General features: G+C 45.3%; 1 protein-coding gene and 1 pseudogene across 9 annotated transcripts in view; one reads left to right on the top strand and one right to left on the bottom strand.

The window, feature by feature from the left end:
• Positions 1-21498, top strand: part of NDEL1 (nudE neurodevelopment protein 1 like 1) — a 98281-nt gene that overhangs the window by 11277 nt on the left and 65506 nt on the right. For 4 of the 9 annotated variants that reach the window (XM_070395558.1, XM_070395560.1, XM_070395557.1 and 1 more), the window contains exon 1: positions 7384-7534. The exons of 1 other annotated variant lie outside the window; for it this stretch is intronic. The gene's annotated coding sequence lies outside the window, so the exon portion shown is untranslated. Of the gene's footprint in view, positions 1-7383; positions 7535-21498 lie in introns of those variants that run through there. 4 more of the 9 variants (XM_070395563.1, XM_070395562.1, XM_070395564.1 and 1 more) reach the window with 2 other exon arrangements.
• On the bottom strand, positions 12869-15225 carry LOC138994650 (bifunctional methylenetetrahydrofolate dehydrogenase/cyclohydrolase, mitochondrial pseudogene; annotated as a pseudogene).

The following is a 21498-nucleotide window of genomic DNA, read 5'->3' as shown; positions in this document are numbered from 1 at the left end:
GGCAGCTCCGAGAGCTTCATAGGAGCAAGGCAGGATATCATGTAGAGAAAAAGGGCTAAGCAGAAACTCTTAAAACCTGCTTACCCCCTGGATGAGTATGAGGGCCTTTCTTTCCAGATACCAGTAACCAGAGCAGGACCCGGATGGAAAGGTCTTTTACAGCCTTAACCTTAATTGGCCTCATTTTTCTCATCTGCAAGAGCCACTTTGCAGAGAAAGTTACACCTGGAGACAGTGTAGCACTGGACAGAGTGAGGCACCCTGCTGGCCAGTGGACCCAGGGCCAGAAGCAGGCTGCATTCTCAGACACGCAGGAAATGGGAAGGGACAAGAGGGAGGTTTGGAACTGAAAATAGCTCAAGGAAAAGTCACCATACCTAGTTCTTGCCATTCTGTTGACTGACAGCCACTGGAGTTTGCAATTTAGGGGACAAATTCTGACAGAAGAGCTGAGGTTGGGAGCCTGAAGTGCTGTGGGTAGTTGGTGGGCACTGTTTGTTCAAGAAGCTACTGAGGGTGCAATAAAGGCAATAAATGGAACCTTCTTCTCCCTTCAAGGGGGTATAGGGATACCCTAGGCTGGGCAGTTCATGGCTGGCTGGGCCAAGGGTCAGGGACTAACCAGAAGTGGGCATTTTTGTATCAAACATGAAAGGTTACCATTCCTAGCAAGTCATTCTTCCAACCAGTATTTACTGAATGCCCACTGTGCCAGGCCCTTTGATACACTTCTCTGTTTAAGGCATCTGCATGTATTTCAACATTCTTAATTTCACAACTCTGTTGCATTTTATTTTATTATTTTTAAATAAAGAATAATCATCGTGGGAAAGCTCATCTTTTTTTTTTTTGAAAACCCAAATAACAGTGGTTTATTATTTATTTATTAAAAACATTTTTATTGATTTCAGAGAGGAAGGGAGAGGGAGACAGAGATAGAAACATCAATGATGGGCCCTAGCCAGTTTGGCTCAGTGGAAAGAGTTTCGGCCTGGGGACTGAAGGGTCCTGGGTTCGATTCTGGTCAAGGGCATGTACCTCGTTTGCAGGCTCGCTGTGTGTGCAAGGGCAACCAATCGATGTGTCTCTCTCATGTTGATGTTTCTCTTTCTCTCTCTCTCTCCCTTCCACACTCTCTCTAAAAAAAAAACAAAACAAAACAAAAATCAATGGAAGAAGTATCCTCAGGTGAGGAGTAACAACAAAGAAGAAAGATCAGTGAGAATCATTGATCAGCTGCCTCCTGCACGCCTCCTACTGGGGATCGAGCCAGCAGCCTCGGCCTGTGCCCTTGACCAGAATCAAACCTGGGACCCTTCAGTCCGCAGGCCAACGCTCTATCCACTGAGCCAAACCAGCTAGGGCTCTGTTGCATTTTGTATAGCAGCCCTTCACAGGCATACCTCAGAGATGTCGTGGGTTCAGTTTTAGACCATCGCAATAATTCACGTCATAATCGTTTTGCTGGGGGGCCGGTCTTGCCTTCAATTTGTAAATAATACAACATCTGTGAATAAAATGAGGTGGACCTGTATTTTAAGGGCCTAAACTATTTTATAAAGGAAGGGAATCCCATGAACATTAAGCTCTATTTTCACTCAGGGAGCAGCCCTGCCGCACCTTATCCTCTTACCCTGGTTATATTTCTTTATAGCACTTGTTATGACGGACAGACCTGTCATGTCTATTTGCTTATTGTCTGCCTTCCCCACTAGAATATAGGCTCGATGGGGCTGGGGCTGGGGTGAGGTGTGCCTTTTATAGTTCAATGGTTGAGTCCCTACGACCTAGAACAGAGCAAGCACTAAACTCATAGCTGCTGAATGACAGACTCTCCTCCCTCCATAAAACCACTCACCACCTCTAGGTCCAAGTATAGACTTTTTTAAAGTTAAAAAACTATTATTACTAGTATTTTTTATTACAAAAGCAAAAGATGTTGCGTTGGGTGTCATAGGTGCTATAGATTGGGTTTAAGATTTGGGCTAGAGAACAGTCGTAACTGCCCATGACTTGAATCCCAGTCCCTTTATCACCTGGCGTTACCTAAGCTGGCCATTCATAGCAGTGAAAATCTTCTCTCTATGAGATAATTTTTCTCACAAGTTGGGTCACTTCCCAGAAAGTGCTGTCAGTCCTTGTATTTGGAGTTCTAGCCACTAGATCAGGGGTCCTCAAACTTTTTAAACAGGGGGCCAGTTCACTGTCCCTCAGACCGTTGGAGGGCCAGACTATAGTTTTTTTTAAAAAAAACTATGAACAAATTCCTATGCACACTGCACATATCGTATTTTGAAGTAAAAAAACAAAACGGGAACAAATACAATATTTGTATTTGCATGTGGCCCGCGGGCCGTAGTTTGAGGACCCCTGCACTAGATCATTGATTCATCCTTTCGTTTTCACTGAAGCATATTACACAAGTGTGTGCTACATCCCTTTTGCTGGGGATATGAAGACAGTCAACAGCGTCCCTGTGCTCAATGAGCTTTGGTTCCCTGGGGAGTTCAGACACCTCCATGACCAAAAGGCTGTGTTCAGTAAGTCTCCTGTGAACTATGCGGAGCTCTACCTGAGCTCAGAGGACGGAGCACTCACTTGGGGCTTTAGTTAACAGGGAAGGCTTCCTGGAAGAGGTAGCGTATGTGTGGGACTTCAAAAGGCAGAGCGAAAGTAGGGCTGGCCAAACCTAGGGAGCAGCTGCAGTGCACAGGACAGTGGGAGTTAATAAAAGGCCAGAGAGGAAGGGGACTGTCTCTTTGGGGCATGCAGTAGAGACTCTGTTCAGACCCAGATGGGTGGACTGTAAGCAGCAGGCTGGAGCCCCAGCTGGTTTGGCTCAGTGGATAGAGCATTGGCCTGCGGACTGAAGGGTCTCAGGTTTGACTCTGGTCAGGGGCAGATTCCTGGGCTATGGGCTCCATCCCCAGTAGGGGGTGTGCAGGAGGCAACCAATGGACGATTTGCTCTCATCATTGATGTTTCTCTCTCTCTCCCTCTCCCTACCTCTCTGAAATCAATAAAATATATTAAAAAAAAAAAAAAAGAAGCAGACTGGATAAGTGTGTTGGAGGTGCTTTGGGAGGACCTTGAATGCTAGACTTTGTAGTTTGTACTTCATCACATAGGCAACAGGAGGCCAAAACAAGTTTTAGAACCAGTGATGCTCTGTACAGTGGGATTTTAGAGAGATTATTCTGATGACTCTGTGGGCTGGAACAAGAAGAAATTTAAGGAAGAGACGTTTGGGAAGTGAGGGACAGATAAATGGAAGACTGTGGACTGGGGAGATACGGGGGAAATACTGGGAAATGGATTTTTTTTGCCAGGAAAGACATTGGAATGCTTGTGCATGCTCTCAGGGACTGTGACTTTGACCCCTTTGGCTCTACCCAAGAAAGACCTTGTACTAGGACTCAGGCCTCAGCAAACCCTTCCTAATGGTTTATGAAGGCAGAGGGTAGGGCAACCATCACTCACCTTTTCTACCTTCACAAAGCTGATTTCGTCATTTCTGTTTCCCTTAGGGGCTGCCTTCAGTCTTCACTTCCACTTTATTTTCCCAGGATGGGCATACCGGAAGCAGGGAGTGGGGCAAAGTCTGCTGAGAAAGCTCAACCAGCACGAGGAAGGAGATTAGCACAGGGCTTTGATATGTCTGAGAACTCTGCCAAGCAAAGCCTACTCATTAAGGTAGGGCCAGCCTATCAGTCCTAACAAATACCAGTCTGGGTCCAGGCTGGGTGGGAAAGGTGGTGGACTGAAAGGTGACACTAGCATTTTCTGCAGGGCCTGGCATGCCATTAGGTGACTCAGTGTGTTCCCTAGGACTCAGCCAGGGGGCAGGGACAAGGGTTGCAGCCTTTTTTCCTCTTGGGATGGACTGTTCTGTTTTGGCACTAGGTCCACAGGAAGGCCTCCCTATCTAATTACCGCTCTGCCTGTCATCTCATCAGCCGGAACACAGCTCCAGTCAGGGAAGCAGAGCCCCAGAGCCTAGAGGAGCTTCCATGATGTCCCAGGTCGCCAGGCTTGGACTAAGCCCTGCGTGGGGTTTAAAACCCCAGATCCTCAGTTTTTCAACATAAAAAATGAAGGACATAATTTCAGCCTCACAAGCTGCTTGTGAGTCTGAGGGAGGCATGTATGTAAAGTACTTACTTTAGCACTATGCTCTAGCTCACTAAGTGGTTGTTGTTGTTATTTTTAATCCCCACCTGGGGATATGTCTTTTTTAAAAAATATATTTTTATTGATTTCAGAGAGGAAGGGAGAGGAAGAGAGAGATAGAAACATTAATGATGAGAATCATTGATAGGTTGTCTCTGGCTGCCTCCTTCATGGTCCCTACTGGGAATAGAGCCCACAACCCGGGCATGTGCCCTTGACTGGAATTGAACCTGGGATCCTTCAGTCCACAGGCCAATGCACTCTCCACTGAGCCAAACCGACTAGGGCAGGATATGTCTTTTATTATTATACTAGAGGCCCGGTGCATAAAAATTTGTGCACTCGGGGGGAGAGGGGAGGTCCCTCAGCCCGGCCTGTGCCCTCTTGCAGTCTGGGACCCCTTGGGAGATAACGACTTGCTGGCTTAGGCCTGCTCCCGGGTGACAGAGGGCAGGCCCAATCCCTAGGTGCAGCCCCTGGTCCGACTCAGAGCAGGGCTGATTGGGGAGTTGGGGCGCCATCCCCTGTCATGCACAGAGCAGGGCGGATCGGGAGGTTGCAATCCACCCTCAGTCACACTCAGGGTAGGGCCAATTGGGGGGTTGGGGCACTGCCCCCTGTCACACTCAAGGCAGGGTCGATGGGGAGGTTGCGGCGCCACCCTGTCACGCACAGAGCAGGGCCCGTGGGGGGCGGGTTGTGGCCCCGCCCCCTGTCACACACAGAGCCACAGGGCAATCAGGGGGTTTGGGCGCTGCCCCCTGTCACGCTGATCCCGGTGCTGGGAGGCATATTACCCTTTTACTATATAGGATAGAGGCCTGGTGCATGGGTGGGGGCCAGCTGGTTTGTTCTGAAGGGTGTCCTGAATCAGGGTGGGGGTCCCCACTGGGGTGCCTGGCCAGTCTGGGTGAGGGGCTGAGGGCTGTTTTCAGGCTGGCGGGTGACTGAAGCTCCCAACTGCTCCTTTTTTTCTTTTTTCTTTTTTTTATTCTGGGCCAGCTTTAGCTCTGAGGCTTGGCTCCAGCTCCTAGGCCTCGGCTGCTGAAAGCAGGTATCTGGTTTGTTTGGGTTCTATAATCGAAACACTGTTTCAACTCCAGCTCTGAGATCCTGGCTGGCTGAAAGCAGGTTTCTGGGGTTTTGTTTAGCTTCTATATTTGTAACAATGTTTCAAACTGCAAGCTCAGAGGCCAGAAAGGCAGGCAGGGAACGTTGGAGTCCTCCGTCACTGAAGCAAGCAAGCCTCATGTTCGCTTCAAGCTGCCTGGCTGCCGGCCGCCATCTTGGCTGGCAGTTAATTTGCATATCGCCCTGATTAGCCAATGGGAAGGGTAGCGGAGTGACACCAATTTGCATGTTTCTCTTTTATTAGTGTAGATTATTATTATTTTTTCGATAGGTAGTGAGAGGGAGAGAGAGACTGGGAAACATCAATGATCAATGTGAGAGAGTAACATTGATAGGTTGCCTTTAAAACCTGGGCATGTGCCCTGACTGGGAATCAAACCTGCAACCCTTAGGCCCGTGGTCAGCAAACTGCGGCTTGCGAGCCACATGTGGCTCTTTGGCCCCTTGAGTGTGGCTCTTCCACAAAATACCACGTGCAGGCGGACGTATAGTGCAATTGAAACTTCATGGCCCATGCACAGAAGTCGGTTTTCGGCCTGGGTGAGTCTATTTTGAAAAAGTACTGTTGATATTTGGCTCTGTTGACTAATGAGTGTGCTGACCACTGCCTTAGGTGCACAGACAATGCTCCAACCAGCTGAGCCACACGGCCAGGGCTGAGTAATTATGGTAAATAGTCCTCCTTCTTGAGCAACAGTATAGTAGTGATTCACAGTGTGTTTTCTGGGTTAGTCCAGACGAGGTGGGTGTGAATCTTGAGTTCTCTTTTTTCTTGTTGAACAACTTGGACAACTTCATCTTGCTGAGTCTCCATCCCCCATTTATAAACTGAGAACACTAATAGTACCTATCTTACAGGATCACTCTGAGGACTGAATTATGCAGACCAAGCATTTAGCAAAATTGCCAGTACATACAAACGGTACAACAAAAGTAACTGCTCATTATTATTATTGTGATCTTTTCAACCCTATTCTAGCTCAAGGTACCATCCTTTCCACAAACCCCATTAATCACTTCTCTGATCTTCATTGATTGGGATACCTCTTACAATCCATCTTGCATTGTTTCTGCTTATGACCGTGCCCTCAACAATACAACTGGACCTCCCAGGCTCACCTTGCTCTCACCTTGAGGCCTGTCTTACACATCATTATCGTGTCCCCAAACCCCACAGATCCAATCCCACGAGCACTGACATCAGAGAACCATTGCCCATTACACAGCAAAGGCTCCTAAACTTGTTTAAAAAATAGCGCGATTTCTTCGTTTCCACCCCTTAAAATGTTGCTTCTCCCCTTTCTGAGCTACACACCCCCCCCTTCTTTCTCAAGTCTCCTAGGGGGAATATGTATAATATACAAAATGGATCCCATTCCTTGGGGACTCCAGGGGAATGACCACACACATATTTATATAAATAAATATACGCTTAGATATATAAAGTATATATTTATATTCCCTTTGCCCTCAAGGAATCCATTAATTCAACAATAGTTGAGTGCCCGCTTTGTGTCCGGACCAAGGTATCTGTTGGGATACGAACAGCCTAAGATAGAGGTTCTAGCTCTCATGGAACCTACATTCTCCCGAGGATCACAAGAAAAATATAAAATTTCAGCTACAGGAAGTGCCCTAAAAACAAACAACACCGGCATTTGTGAGCGAGGAGGAGGATTAGAATACCCCTGCTATTCTATTGGGTGCTCAGGGCGGACTCGGAGGTGAAATGAGCCGAGATTCAGTTCATAAACGTTTACACTGAAACGTACAGTTGAAGGACCTTGGAGGCTGAAAAACTGGCAGACCGGTTCTCCTCCACGCGGCGCCACTTCCCGAACAGCTGCGCGTTTTGGGGAACACTGAAGGCTGAGTTCTCGCACTTCGCGGCGTCTGGGGGCGCCAGCGAACTGGCCGCCGGCAGCTTGACGTCAGCGTGGGGCGGGGGCGGGGGCGGGGCCCGGCCCCTGTGACGCCATCATTCCCACAGCCCCGCCCCGCAGCGCGCACGCTCCCGCGCATGCTCCGAGCCCCGCCCCCGTGCGTCACAGAATGGCCTCGAGCCCCCAGGCGGCTCCTGACGTGTCGGGGAGGAGCCGGGCGGTGGGGTGCGCGCAGTGGAGCTCAGGCTGCGGAGGGGAGCGGAGCTGAGCGGCTGGGCGGGCCTGGGGAGGCCAGCGGAGCGGAGACGCCGGTCGGGTGGCGGCGAATATGCGCTTTTGAGACGTCGGAGGTGAGCCTGCGGCGCGCGGCGGCCGCGAGGGTGCCGGGCCGGGCCGGCGGCGCCCAGGCCTGTCCCCGGGGAGCCTGCCGGGCCCTGGGGCAGCCTGAGGCCGCGCCGGGCCGGACCCGGGCCGGGTTCTGGGGCGGCCAGCGCGGGGGCCAGGGTTCCAGCCGCTCTAACTGCTCCCTCGCCGCCCTGGCCCGAGGTGTGGTCCACGAGGGGCGCCTGCAGGGGAGCGAGTCGGGCGGCCTCCCGAGGATGTGCCGGTGGACGGAGGCCGGGACGTGGCACCGCGGGCCTGGGGCGCTGGTGGCGCAAGGGGTGGCTCCGTTGAAGTGGCAGCGGCGTGTCCAACCTTCTCCCCGCCCCTTCCCACTGGACATCCCTGCGGCCGGGAGGCTAGTTTGGAGCCGGTTGAATGTGAGCTTCCTTCGCTTTCCCGTCGGGGGCGAGAGCGGAAGCAGCCCACGTTGGGCTGCAGTGGCATTCCCGTGACTGCGCCCCGAACTGCCAGTCACCCCTTTTGGAGTTCAGGGAAGTGCCATCAAGCGGGTTTAGGTGGCTCGTGCGCGCCTCTCTCTTGCTGGTTAGCAACGAAGCAGTCCTTTCAGTTTTGCGAAGGAAGCGTAGGTTCTTCTCCCCGCGCCCCCCCCCCCCCCCCCCCGCCCCCAGCACCTTCACACATTTGAGACCCCTTTTGCTATCGCTTTTGAACCTCATCGCCCGGTGGTGGTGCCTAACTCTGTCGTCGCCTTTGGACGGATGGGGAGGTTGAGCCCGGGCGGGGCGGGAGCTCTTCAGTGATTTAACAGGGATTGTGGATTCCACCAGCTGGTGAATGGGTTCGCTTGGTTCGGAATTTACTAGGTTCGGAGTTGGGAATTTTTCTTGGTGGGATTTTTTTTTTTTTTAAACATACGTTTCTCTGCTAGAAAGCAAAGCAGAAAACTTGACTTGCCAAAAATATACCAGAAGCTAGTCTAGTAGAAGACTTATTCAGATATTGTGAGCAGACTCACCTAGGGTTGGAACTGCTACTCAGTTACAAGAAAGGTCCTTCACGGGTTGCTGGCTCGTTATCTAGGTAACGGCTTTGCTAAATAGTGAATTTGTTGGTATAGCATTAAGTCATGGGTTGAAGAGAAGTAAAGGGGAACCGAGTAAGATAACTCTTCTGAATTTTTGTTAAAATTGGCGATCTAAGGAACAGAGAAAACCGTTGGCTAGCCCTGGTTAGAGGTTGACCTAGTTCAGATAGAAGTTGCTAACTCTTAAAGAAGTTGTTCTTTTTTTTTTTTTTTTTTTTAGTTCTGTTTTGAGACAATTAAATAAATTGAAGTTGGATAAGGAACATTTAAAATACGTAGAAACCTCAGTAAAAACTTAGATCTTGCTTTCATGACATCTGCAAAACTTATTTTAGTCTCATTTTGAACCATGTTGAGATAAATTTAGTCACTTAAAGCTTAAAATTACTTCTGAGATAAGTTTCTGAGCACTTCGTAAGGTAGAAAAAAGAAGTTCAGGACCAAAAGGGAGGCCATATTTAGATCGACTTAGAAAAGTTAAACGTTCTGTAAATGTTTCCTTGGGGAGAAGTAGGAGAATTTTGGTAAAAAGACACGTATTACCTACAGCATCAATTTTCAACCTGTGTGCTGCAAGAATTTAAAAAACATGCAATGCTTGACTATTTAGTCAGGGGCGCGGAGCTGTTTTCCCTTAGGTTGTCAAATAAAATAATGACAGCCAACACAACAGTAGCTGTCGGGTGAGAATGAATCAAAATTACACATATTTTTTTGTGAGATCTGCAAAAAATATATTTTTTGATGTGTCACAGAATTTTAGTAATTAGTTTGTGTGTCATGAGATGAAAAAGTTGAAAATCGCTGACCTATAGTGAGGTCCAAAAGAACTTCTAATCTCATTAGTGCATTCTACAATTATAAACAAGAAGACAGCAATCTCATATAAAATGGATTTTCTTACCAATGCACAAAGAGTAGTTCCTTTGTAAATACAGCATTTTAGACATATTGTTTTATACCCAAATGAGTTGATTTGTCAGTTGCTAGAAACCTGAAGGTCATATACAGTATGATAATGCCCCATGTGAAAGTTGTCATACTTTAGAGATTCATAACTCCATCCATGAGACATGGTATTGAGGGACGATTTGGGTAGCAGAGGAGAGAACATAATTATCTACCTTCATTTAAGCTTCAGGAGATTATAGATGAATCATTAAAGCTTTTTTTTTTTTTTTTTACCAGTATAGTTTTCTATATTGGCTGTCTATAGCCTTAGTATCTCTAGTTACATAGTTTCAAATAACACAGTGAACATATCCTCTCACTGTAACTTGAAGCAAACTGAACAGACTGTCTTTGCAACCCTTGGAAAGGTCTTTTGAATATCCACAGGGGTAGCAAACTTTTGTCATTTGTAAAAAATTGAATTTTTGGAAAGGGTAAGTCTGATGAATAAAATTGGAGTAAAAAAGTTGGATAATACCAGTTGTCCAGTAAAATGAGGTGGTACCATGGAGAACTTATTTAGTTTTTAATCTGGCTCTTCAAAACTATTCCAAAAAAGGTTTTAGAAATGTTTTCAGTAATGGTGATATCATTGGAATGTGCATATAACTTCTGGAAGTGATTAATTTTAAGGGGTCATTTGTATGTTATAAATTCTAAAACACATTTATATTTTTCCAGTCAGAAGTGTTTTTATTCAAAACAAAAGAAAAGAAAGTTTGATTACATTCAATATTAACTTAAGCTCTCAGAAATCTATCGGGGAAAGCTAACAGGTGTACCAGAGAAAAGCAGGCAGCTGCTGACAATTCTTTGATGGAAAAGTAAGTTGCATACTTATACAAGCTGCCCAAGGTTTTTGTTATTTTTTAAAATATATAATTTTATTGATTTCAGAGAGGAAAGAAGAGAGAGGGAGAGGGGAAGAGAGCGAGAGAGACAGACAGACAGACAGACATCAATGATGAGAGAGAATCATCATTGACATTCCCCCCGCCACACACACACACACACACACACACACACGATTGAGACAGCAACAAGGGACTGTTTCCTGACCGGTAATCGAACCATAACCTCCTGGTTCATAGCTTGACACTCAACCACTGAGCCTTGCCGACCAGGCTCAAGCTTTGTTTTTCAAAAATTGGTTTCAAGATCTATCAAAGAAGCCATACAGACATCCCCAACAGTACAAAAATTTAACATTGAAGTTTAAGGACATGGGACAAATCAAGTGTGACAATACACATGAATTATTTATAAAATAAGCCTTTCAATCCTAGTGGAGAAACCTCATGAATGGTGACACACATAAGACAAGGGCTAAAAGTGTATGGAACAAACGGAGATGTTTCCCCAATGACTGACTAAGCTATAAAATAGCTCAGGATACTGTTAACATGTAGCTCTTCTGGTTATCAGTCAGTATGTATAAAATTTGGATAAATTTTTTTCTGCTCAATTACCATCATTTCTTCATTTTACCTTTTCCCTAATTTCCTTTAGCAACATTTTTCCTTTGTTTTGAAATATGCCTCTGATTCATCTTCATCGTGTTAATGTGAAAAACAACAACATTCAAACCTGTAAAGAATTTTTGTGAGTTTATTTGAGCCAATCTGTCGACATTTGCCAGGAATCAGAACCTCAAGGATTGAGATAATGCTCCGGAGAATGGCGGGTTACATCTGTATTTATACATTGCAATCAAAGGAGGGATGAAGGTGGGTTACATGAAACCCATTGGTGATAGACTAGAAAGGCAGGAGAAAGCAAAGGTGGGGGGCGGGAGGGACCCCTGGGATTGGATAAAAAGTAAAATAACAGACACATACTTAGGTGGGTGCAGGAAAAATGAACATAACAATGAAGGAATTTGTGGTATCTGTCCTGGCGCCCAGGCCCATTAGATTGTGCCCTAAGGGGTCCAGAAAAAGAAGTTTCAAGTTACCCAGACATTTTAAGGGTATGTTACTATAGATGTAAATAGACAAGGCTCAGTTAAGGTAAAGGTTGACCTTGTCGGTGAAGATACCAGCCTAGAATGTAACTAGCCACCATAACTGCTTTTAAAGTTTAATTTCAGACCATCCTTTGTGGTTACTTTAGGTCTCTGAGTTTGCAAGACCGCCATGCAGGCCTTCCCTGAGCTTGTCAGGTTAGCATGTGGCCAGGCTGTTACTGAATTTCCCCAGAGCAAATAGGATGTGGCGGGTGGGGAGAGGGTATGAGAGCTGTGATTCCCCTAAACAAAGGGAGATGGAGACAGCTAGAAAGGTCTCAGCCCAATATTTTAATGGCCCCCCAATGGGAGACAGCAAGACTTAGGCACTGTATGAGAGCAGGTGATCTCACAGGATTCAACCAATGAGGAGCCGGAGGAGGGACTAAATAAATAGGCTGTGTTCCCTGCCCCACATGTGTTCCTGTACAATGGGCGCCCTCTCTCGGGAATATTACTAAAAGTCTCATTTTCGCCATGTTTCTGTTTCCCAGTCTGTCATTTGAAATTTGGACAGGTGAGTCATTTCTCACACCAGTTGAACTCAAAAGGTTTGGAACCTAAAGTGAGTACCAATTAGAATAGCACTTGGGAAGTGCAGTCTTAGAAAAGGCAAAGTGTAACTGAAGTGGTCTGATAAAGTTCAGCAGCCATTCTCAATGTGACAATGTCCCCCATGTCAGTAACTAGGATAATGGCTTCTCTTATGGCTAGATGACATGATCCAGCTTGATAATGGGTGCTCCCTGGTAAGGTGCTACAGACCTATGTGTGCAAACACCCATCAGTTAAGTTTTCAGTAACAGAACATTTAAAACCATGTCAGTAGAATAAATTAAGAAATACTGCATTTCTATTGGCCTGTTTTGCCTCATGAATTGGCTTGGAGTACTTTCCTTGACCCAGAAGATGCAATAGTTAATTAGTTGTCACTATAAACTCCTTAGAATTCAGTACTTCTTTGTTTTTAACTTATTTTATATTTTTATTGATTTCAGAGAGGAAGGGAGAGGGAGAGAGAAACATCAATGATAAGGGAGAATCATTGATGGGCTGCCTCCTGCATGCCCCCTGCTGGGGATCGAACTTACAACCCGGGCATGTGCCCTTGACCAGAATTGAACCCAGGATCCTTCAGACCGCAGGCTGACGCCTTATCCACTGAGCCAAACCAGCTAGGGCGAATTCAGTACTTGATCTAAAAGACTCAGCACTTTTTTTTCTGCAATAATGGGATCACCTCATTAGCATCACCATGGGATCAGTGCCCCCTGGGGCCTGGAGTGATGTAACTGGGGACTAGAGTGATGTAACTGGCTTTTCCCAGACTCCTTCAAAATCCACCTCTCTGACCAACTTCAGTTAAGCAGTGATGGGATCTTGAATTTTTATTTATTCCCACATCAATCACAGCTCCTCCTTCCTTGATCATATCTGCTGTGATCAGATTTGGAATGCCTGCAGTGGAGACCACAAGACTTGCAAGAATTGTATGTTTCTTCAGCTGCTCTTTGGGAGTGATTGAGACATTGTGACAGTGACATCATCTCCAGGACATTTGTGTGCTCCTCTCTGCAATGGGCATTCTAATATTTTTTGACCTTCCAGCTACAATCACATTCTTCCCTAGGGTTGGAAGGTTAGCTCTCTTCATTATTTCCCACATATCCCATGGGTAGCCGGTAACAAGGAATACTGGGCTAAACACAATCACCCTACCTTAATTATACCAAAGCCGTCAACATCCTTGTCTGGACAAAGATCTTTGCAGATCTTTCATCAGTGTGCTTTGGAATAGCTGAATAAGAAGGCGGTCTACATTATCATCGTTTCTTGATTAAATTCAACAGTTCTTGCTCTGAATTGAAGCTGGTTTCACAGTTGTCTCACTGTTGATTCCGGCATTTGCAGCAGCCCTGGTTTTGTTGAGGACATAGGAATGACTTCAGGATTCTCACCAAACCGGATCATGCTCAGGTGTGGCTGTTTGTTGTCCGATGCCACCCACTCTTCCACCTCCTGCCACACTTCCTGCTTGGCAAGTTTTCTTCCAGATATGACACTAGCTTCATTTCCAACTGCTGAGAGGTGGAAGGGATGATGGTGGAGGTGGCAATTCTGTGTGTGGCCAGAGCAGCCTGGTGGCCAGCATTGATGCAAGGGAAGGAGCAGCCGTGATGCCAGTGCTGGGAGAGCCTGAAGCACATTTATTTTGTGGTCAGGCTTGAAAGATCTACTACACTGAACTACCAGGTTTTTTTTTTTTTATTTTTTTAAATATATTTTATTGATTTTTCACAGAGAAGAGGGCTAGAGAGTTAGAAACATCGATCAGCTGCCTCCTGCACGCCCCCTACTGGGGATGTGCCCGCAACCAAGGTACATGCCCTTGACCGGAATCGAACCTGGGACCCTTCAGTCCACAGGCGGACGCTCTATCCACTGAGCCAAACCGGTTCGGCTTGTTTTGTTTTTTAAATACTCATCTGAGGATTTTTTTTTTTTTTTTTTTTTTTTTTTTTTTTTTGCTCGAGAGAGAGGAAGGGGGAGAGAGTAGAGAGGGAAGCATTGATGTGAGAGAGAAACATTGATCGGTTGCCTACCATATGTGACCTGGGATCAAACCTTCACCTGGGTATGTGCCTTGACCAGGAATTGAACCCCCAACATTTTGGTCTATGGCCGTGGTTGGCAAACTGCAGCTCTCGAGCCACATGTGGCTCTTTGGCCCCTTGAGTGTGGCTCTTCATAAGCCTTAGGAGTACCCTAATTAAGTTAATAACAATGTACCTACCTATATAGTTTAAGTTTAAAAAATTTGTCTCTCAAAAGAAATTTTAATCGTTGTACTGTTGATATTTGGCTCTGTTGACTAATGAGTTTGCCAACCACTGGTCTATGGGATGATGCTCCAACCAACTGAACTACCTTGCCAGGGCTTGAACTACCAGTTTTTTATAATTTAATGAAATTTTTGCTGCATTTACTATGTGTCAAGCTCTGTACTGAGTACTTTACAAATATTAACTCAATCTTCATAACAACCCTATTTTAATTATCCTCATTTTATAGGTGAGGAAATGGGACACTGAGTAGTTTAGTAACTTGCCCAAGGTCAACTAGAGAGTAGAGGAATCTGATTCAAATGCAGGCAGTTTGGTTCAGGGTCTAGGTCAGGGGTGGGCAAACTTTTTGACTCGAGGGCTACAATGGGTTCTTAAACTGGACTGGAGGGCCGGAACAAAAGCATGGATGGAGTGTTTGTGTGAACTAATATAAATTCAAAGTAAACATCATTACATAAAAGGGTACGGTCTTTTTTTTTTTTTTTTTTTTAGTTTTATTCATTTCAAACGGGCCGGATCCGGCCTGCGGGCCATAGTTTGCCCACGGCTGGTCTAGGTTCTAAACCACTATGCTGTGCTGCTCCTACCACCTTGTTCCCTTGATTAAATGTTTTTAATTGGTTTATTCTGGAAAAGATGATGGTCATTTTAGTAAAAGGTTTCTGGCATCCTATCAAATAATAGACAAACATGGTAATTGACTGTACCTTCGCTACGCCTCCCATTGGCTAATCAGCACGATATGCAAATTAACTGCCAACAAAAATGGCGGCTAATTTGCATACTGCTGGCAGGGCGGGACAGCGCCATCCTGCCTGTCCTGCCGCTATCCGGGCCTGCTATCTGCGACCCGGGGCTGCGGGTGTCCGTGTGCGACCCGACGCGGGGCGGCCAGGTGGTGCAGCAGCTATCGGCCAGCCCGCCCGGCCTCCATCTGGGCATCCTGTGTGTGACCTGACCCGGGGCGGCGCCCCAACCCCCGGATCGGCCCTGCTGTGTGCACGACCTGGGGAGGCGGGGCAGGCACCGAGAGATCGGGCCTGCCATCTGCCACCCGGGGAGTGGGCCAGCCAGCAGGTGGTTATCTCCCGAGGGGTCCCAGACTGTGAGAGGGCACAAGTGGGGCTGAGGGACACTCCCCCGCCAGTGCACAAATTTTTGTGCACCGGGCCTCTAGTAGATTATAATACTGTTTGAGGAGCCAGTAAACAAGCTGTAAAAGTAGCCTGTTAATTAGAAAAATTGTCAACTTTCAGTCCACATAAGATTCAGCAAGAAAATGGAGAAGTGTATATGAAAACATTGAAATAATTTTGTTAGAATTTGACCCTTAACTAAGTAGTTAATAAGGAGGATACAAGAAAAAGAACTAGATTCTCAGGAAGTTTCACATGAAGGGTTATTTAAAACCTGGGTCACCAGGGAACACTGGAAAAGTTGGCAGTTGTATTAAAAATAAGGCCCTATTGCCCTGGCTGGTTTGGCTCACTGGATAGAGTGTTGGCCTGGGGACTGAAGGGTCCCAGGTTCGATTCGGGTCGAGGGCATGTACCTTGGTTGCAGGCACATCCCCAGTAGGGGGTGTGCAGGAGGCAGCTGATCGATGCTTCTTTCTCATTGATGTTTCTAACTCTCCATCCCTCTCCCTTCCTCTCTGTAAAAAATCAATAAAATATATATATATAAAAAAAATAAGGCCCTTTTGAAAAACCCCAAATCAGGGACAAATGGATACTTTATTGTACACCTAGAGGTGTGAACAGTGAGATTTATCGGGACAATACTTAGCTAAACTCTCTTCAAAGTATTAACTACTGGTAGGTCCTCTGATACTGTAATAATGGGTCAGTAACAACAACAAAAGTCAGCTTCACACAGGAAAGTTTCAAACTGGGCGTGAGAATAACATTTATAGATAAAAACAACCCTAACCCTATTTGTAGAAGGGTTGGCTCCATATTAAAATACATTCAAATAGCCCGGCCGGCTTGGCTCAGGAGGTCAGGGCACATGCCTGGGATGTGGGCTAGATCCCCAGTGTAGGACCTGCAGAAGGCAGTCAATCAATGTTTCTATCTCATCATTGATGTTTCTATTTATCTCCCTCTCTGAAATCAATAAAAATATATTTAAAAGAAATACACTCAAATAAATGTTAAATGCCAGGGAAGGCATCTAATTGCCATTATGACCTTTTATAAAGACACTGACCCATGAACCACACTATCTATATAAAGAGGAAATATGCAAATTAGGTCGGGACGCTGTAACAGGTCACGACCACAGGAGGAGGTTGCGCATGCAGTTGAGGCCTCGAGCAGAGATGGACAGGGACAGGGGGGCCGGCCCGCAGCCTCCAGGGCCGAGTGCAGGCCCAGAGAGGAAATGGTGGGCCCGCCTCCCGCGGAAGCAGTGCAGGTCCCTCCCGGCTCCCGTGGCGCTGGTGGCTTGCTTCCGCCTCCAGTGGAAGCCGCACAGCTCTCATGGAAGAAGTGCGGCTCCTGCCGGCGTGCTGGGGTTCCCACTGGCTCCTGTGGAAGTGGCGGGCGGCCTACTGTGTGCGATAACGTGCGATGGGCTACTAGTCTGTATATATAAAAGGCTAAGTGACTGTCGACCTGCTGGTACATATGACGTGCACTGACCACCAGTCACTTATAATAACAGAAGGGGTGCTGAAAACTTAAAGAAAAGTACCCTACCCATGAATAAAATGTTGCTCCAGAAAGGTATATATGTAATCTAGAGCAGGTCCAAAGCATGACCGTGAAAATATTAAGGGACTGAGATGGATAAGCTAAAAAGACAAATATTCACTTTGAGAAGACCAAGGAGAGCAGTATTATCATCAAAGTCTATAAAATTAGCCTGGCCACTGTGGCTCAGTGTTTGAGTGTCGACCCATGAACCGAGACATCACTGGTTCGATTTCTGGTCAGGGCACATGCCCAGGTTGTGGGCTCCATCCCCAGTAGGAGGTGTGCAAGAGGCAGCCAATCGATGGTTCTCTCTCATAGATGTTTTTATCTCTATCCTTCTCCCTTCTCCTCTCTTTTTAAAATAAAAACATATTTAAAAATAGTCTACAAAATTAGAAAGGGCATTAAAAAGAATACAAACTTGTTCAAAAAATTCTAGACCCTTACAAGATAGCAACATGGGAAACTTGTGGTAAATTTAAACCAAATGTAGGAAATTCACTGATGTCTATAAACTTGTGGAACTTACCTCCATTACATACAATAATATAAAATCAGCAAATAAAAATTTTTTGACTTGAAATTGTTGTTAATCCTCATCAGAGGAAAATTTTTCCATTGCTTTTCAGAGAGAGTGGAAGGGAGGGAGGGTGGAAGAGACAGAGAGATAAGGAAGAAATATCGATGTAAGATCCACTGGTTGCCTCCTGCATGCACTGGGGGCGGAGAGCCCACAGCCCGGTACATGACCTTGACGGAATTGAACCTGCGGCCTTTTGGTGTTGCTCTAACCACTGAACAACATTGGTCAGGGCTGAAGTCTTTAAAAAATGTTTTATATGTAAGTGTTACTGAACTCAAGGGGTTTGCTGCTGGGGTGCTCTATTCAAGAAGGAGAAGTGGTTGGAGCAAGGTAGCTTCATTTTCTTGCAGCAAGTGAAGGAGATGGGAATCATATTCAAAGGAGGCTTAGCTATTGCTTATGTACGCTGTTTGGTTAATTACATGTTGATTTCTCCTTGGCAGTTGGCTATACTTTTATTAGGTTTATCCTGTTTACAGCTGCAGCTGCAAAATTCTGAGCTGCATTTTAACATTTAGCAAGAAATAACATTTAGTGATAACATTTAGAACTGCCCAGACCTTGAGACCCTTGTCCTATTTAAACGTAAGGGTCAGGACATTCGTATACTGCATTTTGATTTCTCTGAAGTTTCTGCTGCCTTCTTTCTTTCTTTTTTAAAAAAATATGTTTTTATTGATTTCAGGGAGGAAGGGAGAGGGAAAGAGAGATGGAAACATCAATGATGAGAGAGAATCACTGATTGGCTGTCTCCTGCACACTCCCTTCTGGGGATGGAGCCTACAAGCCAGGCATGTGCCCTTGACTGGAATCGAACCTGGGACCCTTCAGTCCTCAGGTCGACGCTCTACCCACTGAGCCAAGCCAGCTAGGGCTGCTGCCTTTTTTCTTACTGACAAGAATGATGTGCTTTCATCACAACCTCAGATTTACCTGGTTCCCAGTCGTGCTCTCTGTTATGTGGGATTCCTCACTTTTCCTGGAGCCATCCAGCTGGTTGATGACCTAGGCTTCATTGTGAGATCTTCTTTGCAATCCTGAGTTGGAGCCCTTATTTCTTGTACCTTGTGCTTCTAGGTCTTGGTTTTGTTTCTTCTTTTGTAACTGTCTCAGGAAGTGTGTGGGAGGTAACCCTCCTGAGTTGTTCTATGAGAAAAAAGTTCTCTCATTTCCTGAATTATCTGTTTCCCCTCAGTTCAGTAGGTCCTAGGATTTTCGTATTCATGCTACTTACTGGGTTTTCTCATTTGTCTGGATGGTTCTTGGTTGCCCATTCATATTTAAGATGGAAGGGCTGACGATGATTATTTTAGGTAGCAAGGCTCTCCCCAACAGGTCCCATCAGCTCCCTACTCTGATGTGGAGCCTATACTGAACTTTAAAAGTGCCTGTGAATGTGGCTTGGCATGCATCAGACTGATAATTTTGTCTAGCTGAGAATAATAGATTTATAACCTTTGTTTAATATATGGTGGTGCATTGTGAGGTAGAAATAAACTACCCACAAATCATTTTGCTTACTTAATTCTGAAATAGGAATTTAGATGTTAATAAAGTGATACCTTGAAAGTAAAGAAGGAATAATGACAGGTTATAAGTCAATTCAAATATTTGTTGGATTTTTGGTGTGTTTCATGTTTCTGGTGATGCAGAAAGTATCCTATATAATAAAAGCCTAATATGCTAAGTGCCCGGTTGTCCAGTCATCCGTTCAACCAATCAAAGTGTAATATGCTGATTATATGCTAAGGCTGCTCAACTGCTTGCTATGACGTGCACTGACCACCAGGGGGCAGAAGGTCAGACCAGTAGGTTATCTTGCTGATGGGGTCTGGCCTATCAAGACTGAGCAAGATGGGCTGGACATGCCCTGGAGCCCTCCCCCGCTGGCCAACCTCTCGTGTCCCTCCCTGGCCCGATAGTGCACTGGTGGGGTCCCTCGGCCTGGCCTGCTCCCTCTTGCAATCCGGGACCCCTTGGGGGATGTCAGAGAGCTGGTTTTGGCCTGATCCTGCAGGCCAGGCCAAGAGACGCCACTGGTGCACAAATTTGTGCACTGGGCCTCTAGTTTATAAATAAGACAGAGGTCCTGCCTTCAAGGAGCTAGCTGGAGAGACTTAATCTTTCACTTTTCTTTATGTCCTTTTTGTTTGTTTTTTTTAAAAATATATTTTATTGATTTTTTACAGAGAAGAAGGGAGAGAGATAGAGAGTTAGAAACATCGATGAGAGAGAAACATCGATCAGCTGCCTCCTGCACATCTCCTACTGGGGATGTGCCCACAACCCAGGTACATGCCCTTGACCGGAATCGAACCTGGGACCCTTCAGTCCGCAGGCCAACGCTCAATCCACTGAGCCAAACCGGTTTCGGCTGTCCTTTTTGTTTTAAGTTAAACTTTACTTGTGTTATTCTGATCTTCATTACATTTTGCAAAAACATAATTTTTCGGATTGTGTAGTAGAAACTGAATATTTGAGCTGCACATTGATACATGGTTGGCAGTGTTCAAATGGCAAGTGCATTTATCCAAATTTGAGAATCAGTGCCAATAGTTTATTTAGGACTGGCTTCATAGATTTAAAAAAAAATTTTTTTTATTGATTTTTTTGAGAGAGGAAGGGAAAGGGATAGAGTGTTAAAAACATAGACGAGAGAGAAACATCGATCAGCTGCCTCCTGCACACTCCCTACTGGGGATGTGCCTGCAACCAAGGTACATGCTCTTGACCGGAATCGAACCTGGGACCCTTCAGTCCGTGGGCCGACGCTCTGTCCACTGAGCCAAACTGGTTAGGGCTGTAGATTTTAATTGTAATCAATATTTTTTTTGGCACTTTGGGGAAAGATCTTGTCTAGAGCATACACGGGACATAGTGATTATTGCCTCACCCTTAGATGCTTTTCATGACCTGAAATTATATCTTCATCTGGCTTGTTAATATGTCCCTTTCCTCAAGGGTACTTAGGCAGTAACTCTCAGAAGTTATTGATACTATAAGGTGATGCCTTTAAGTGCTTTGGATTTTCTTTTGAAATACAAATACCTCTTTCTGCCGGATTAGCCTCACCCTCAGTCTTACCTTACTACAAATTAAATTACAGTTACAAATAAGATTATTCCTACATTTGGGAAAATAGAGTGGGAATTGGGAGCCTTGATGAAGGAATAGGATTATAAAATTAATCAGTATTATTTACTAATCAGAAACATACTTGTAAAAAACATAGTCTAGTCCAAACTCTCATTAGATGAAAAAAACTGTTACTTAAAAGACATTTAGCAGGTTTGAGATTTTAATGGTAGAATTGGAACCCTAGACTCCAGTCTCAACAGCAGTCCCAAGTCTGGGGGGGATTTGCATTTTAATGTGTTATCATATTTTAAGGATATCTTTGAGAGTAGAATAATACAAACAAAAATGTGCCAGTGTAAGGGTAATCAGATTACAGGAGGGGTGCGTGTGGTGCACTAAATATTTGTCCAGTACTTAATGTTTGATACATAGTAGGTGCTTAGTAAACATTTGCAAGCATTCTGTACTTTCTATAAACATTTGCAAGCATTCTGTACTTTCATGTTATGCTTGATGCCATGAAGGGATGCAAAATACGGAAAGGATCCATCTCTTTTCAAAGAACTCTTAGGCTGATTGGTAATTTAAAATAATTGGAAGATTGACTAACAGATGTCAAAAGTAATAGATGGTGTAGTCAGGAGAGACTTGACTAAAACAGAAAAAATTGCAGTAGGCCACAAAGGAATGAAAGTAAGTGCATATAACTACATGCTAATTTTA

Source organism: Myotis yumanensis, unplaced genomic scaffold (genome assembly GCF_028538775.1).
Source record: "Myotis yumanensis isolate MYYU_CA2020_CCGP unplaced genomic scaffold, mMyoYum1.0.hap1 SCAF_16, whole genome shotgun sequence".
NCBI lineage: Eukaryota > Metazoa > Chordata > Mammalia > Chiroptera > Vespertilionidae > Myotis > Myotis yumanensis.
The sequence above is the reverse complement of the archived record's forward strand: the minus strand, read 5'-3'. Positions and strand labels throughout refer to the sequence as shown.